Source organism: Bos javanicus, chromosome 1 (assembly GCF_032452875.1).
Source record: "Bos javanicus breed banteng chromosome 1, ARS-OSU_banteng_1.0, whole genome shotgun sequence".
In the NCBI taxonomy this organism is placed as follows: domain Eukaryota; kingdom Metazoa; phylum Chordata; class Mammalia; order Artiodactyla; family Bovidae; genus Bos; species Bos javanicus.
This window is the reverse complement of record NC_083868.1, coordinates 53,838,082-53,841,875: the sequence shown is the minus strand read 5'-3', so window position 1 is coordinate 53,841,875 and position 3,794 is coordinate 53,838,082. Positions and strand designations below refer to the sequence as shown.

Genomic DNA, 3,794 nt, shown 5'->3' with positions numbered 1-3,794 from the left:
TTCATCAGCCACTGGCATTCTCTCACCCACTCAGTCTACTGCTTGCCTCTCCCTCTGGAGATATCAAGGAGAGAAAATGGAGAAGAAGATGTCTTAATGGAATGTCTGTCCTTAATTATCATTATATTAGTCTCTTTTTCCTGTAGACAAGTAGTTAGCTATAAAAGTGCGTGTTTAAAAGTGATAACAAGAACTATGGCTCACTAGTCAAAGAGACCAGAATTGGTGTGGCAGGGAGAAGAAAGAAAGAAGGAAGATATGACAAACCCACAGCAAACATTATCCTCAATGGTGAAAAATCGAAAGCATTTCCTCTAAAGTCAGGGACAAGACAAGGGTACCCACTTTCACCATTACTATTCAACATAGTTTTGGAAGTTTTGGCCACAGCAATCAGAGCAGAAAAAGAAATAAAAGGAATCCAAATTGGAAAAGAAGAAGTAAAACTCTCACTGTTTGCAGATGACATGATCCTCTACATAGAAAACCCTAAAGACTCCACCAGAAAATTACTAGAACTAATCAATGAATATAGTAAAGTTGCAGGATATAAAATCAACACAGAGAAATCCCTTGCATTCCTATACACTAATAATGAGAAAATAGAAAGAGAAATTAAGGAAACAATTCCATTCACCATTGCAACGAAAAGAATAAAATACTTAGGAATATATCTACCTAAAGAAACTAAAGACCTATATATAGAAAACTATAAAACACTGGTGAAAGAAATCAAAGAGGACACTAACAGATGGAGAAATATACCATGTTCATGGATTGGAAGAATCAATATAGTGAAAATGAGTATACTACCCAAAGCAATTTATAGATTCAGCTCAATCCCTATCAAGCTACCAATGGTATTCTTCACAGAGCTAGAACAAATAATTTCACAATTTGTATGGAAATACAAAAAACCTCGAATAGCCAAAGCTATCTTGAGAAAGAAGAATGGAACTGGAGGAATCAACCTACCTGACTTCAGGCTCTACTACAAAGCCACAGTCATCAAGACAGTATGGTACTGGCACAAAGACATAAATATAGGTCAATGGAACAAAATAGAAAGCGCAGAGATAAATCCATGCACATATGGACACCTTATCTTTGACAAAGGAGGCAAAAATATACAATGGATTAAAGACAATCTCTTTAACAAGTGGTGCTGGGAAAACTGGTCAACCACTAGAGCACTTTCTAACACCATACACAAAAATAAACTCAAAATGGATTAAAGATCTCAACGTAAGACCAGAAACTATAAAACTCCTAGAGGAGAACATAGGCAAAACACTCTCCGACAAACATCACAGCAGGATCCTCTATGACCCACCTCCCAGAATATTGGAAATAAAAGCAAAAATAAACAAATGGGACCTAAGTAAACTTAAAAGCTTCTGCACGTCAAAGGTAACTATTAGCAAGGTGAAAAGACAGCCTTCAGAATGGGAGAAAATAATAGCAAACGAAGCAACTGACAAACAACTAATCTCAAAAATATACAAGCAGCTCCTGCAGCTCAATTCCAGAAAAATAAATGACCCAATCAAAAAGTGGGCCAAAGAACTAAACAGAAATTTCTCCAAAGAAGACATACAGATGGCTAACAAACACATGAAAAGATGCTCAACATCACTCATTATCAGAGAAATGTAAATCAAAACCACTATGAGGTACCATTTCATGCCAGTCAGAATGGCTGTGATCCAAAAGTCTACAAGCAATAAATGCTGGAGAGGGTGTGGAGAAAAGGGAACCCTCTTACACTGTTGGTGGGAATGCAAACTAGTACAGCCACTATGGAGAACAGTGTGGAGATTCCTTAAAAAACTGGAAATAGAACTGCCTTATGATCCAGCAATCTCACTTCTGGGCATACACACTGAGGAAACCAGAAGGGAAAGAGACACGTGTACCCCAGTGTTCATCATAGCACTGCTTATAATAGCCAGGACATGGAAGTAACATAGATGTCCATCAGCAGATGAATGGATAAGAAAGCAGTGGTACATATACACAATGGAGTATTACTCAGCCATTAAAAAGAATACATTTGAATCAGTTCTAATGAGGTGGATGAAACTGGAGCCTGTTATACAGAGTGAAGTAAGCCAGAGAGAAAAACACCAATACAGTATACTAACACATATATATGGAATTTAGAAAGATGTTAACAATAACCCTGTATATGAGACAGCAAAAGAGACACTGATGTATAGAACAGTCTTTTGGACTCTGTGGGAGAGGGAGAGGGTGGGATGATTTGGGAGAATGGCATTGAAATATGTATAATATCATATATGAAACAAATCGCCAGTCCAGGTTCGATGCACGATAGTGGATGCTTGGGGCTGGTGCACTGGGACGACCCAGAGGGATGGTATGGGGAGGGATGAGGGAGAAGGGTTCAGGATGGGGAACACATGTATACCTGTGGCAGATTCATTTTGATATATGGCAAAATCAATACAATATTGTAAATTTAAATAAAATTAAAAAAGAAAGAAAAAAAGGAAAGAAGGAAGGGAGAAAAGTAGGATTGAAGGAAGGAAGGAAAATGAAAAGGGAGGGGGGGAAGGAAAAGAAAGAAAAAAAAGTTATTTGCTCAAAAGTCAGAGAGAGGTGGAAAAAGAAAACTAGAATTAATTTTATGAGCAGAGGTGGATCAGGGAGATTTAGAAAACTGCTTGCTAGATACCTCTGTACTGCTAGATGAAAGTAACATGTGGTATAAGAATCAGGGAGACTGGACAACCCATTTATGACCCTTTTCAATCCAAACTTAGTCATTGTCCTTTTTTAAAAAGTAACAAAACATATGTTGGTATACTTCAACAGCATGAAAGACTCTAACTTGGCCCTCAAGTTGTCTCATGATAGAACCAGGGTCTACGGCCATACCACCCTGAACGCATCCGACCTCGTCTGATCTCGGAAGCTAAGCAGGGTGGGACCTGGTTAGCACTTGGATGGGAGAACCAGGAAGAAATATATAATAAGTTCTTAGGCCAAAATTCATCCGCTTATTTATTCAACTAACCAACCAACAACTACTGACATCTGCCTTGTGCTAGACACTGTGAGTAATGGAGATAGAGAAGAATTAAGTAATGATTCTGGCTTTTAAGCAGCTTAAAAATCTAGTAAGTCATCAACATTAGGGAAAAGAAACAAGTGGGCAGGGAAGAGATACCTGGTGTCTAGTTATTTAGGCTTATGGATCTACAATGTGTTCATAGTTAGACCTTTAAACTCATTTGTGATATTAAGGTTGTCTTACCACTAAGAATAAACTTCCCTGGTGGCTCAGATGGTAAAGCGTCTGCCTACAATGTGGGAGACCCAGGTTCGATCCCTGGGTAGGGAAGATCCCCTGGAGAAGGAAATAGCAACCCATTCCAGTACTCTTGCCTGGAGAAATCCATGGATGGAAGAGCCTGGTAGGCTACAGTCCATGGGGCCGCAAAGAGTCGGACACGATTGAGCGACTTCACTTTCACGTTCACTTTTCACCACTAAGAATAAACGAGTCAGAAACATGATTTTGCTCCAAACTATATCTTAAAACTAAGCACCCCCAATCAAGAATCTCCCAAGTTGCTTATTATCAAATCACAGGCAATAAATACCAAAGAGGACTCCAGGCTTTTCCAGAACTAGTTTCAACAGTGAGACTCTGATTCCTGGTGTGGAGCCCAGGTCATCCAGTCTAGACTTCCTCCTCCTTCCTAATGGGCTCTCATTTGGGATCTTGATGTCCTTTTGTGTTAGCAGAACTCATTCACAACCATCTG

At 39.1% G+C, this 3,794-nt stretch overlaps 1 non-coding gene across 1 annotated transcript; it reads left to right on the top strand.

Annotated features, from left to right (window-relative positions):
* The first annotated feature begins 3,295 nt into the window (after positions 1-3,295).
* Positions 3,296-3,367, top strand: TRNAC-ACA (transfer RNA cysteine (anticodon ACA)). Its single transcript has one exon. It is a non-coding gene; the product is annotated as a tRNA-Cys (tRNA).
* Positions 3,368-3,794: the final 427 nt, after the last annotated feature.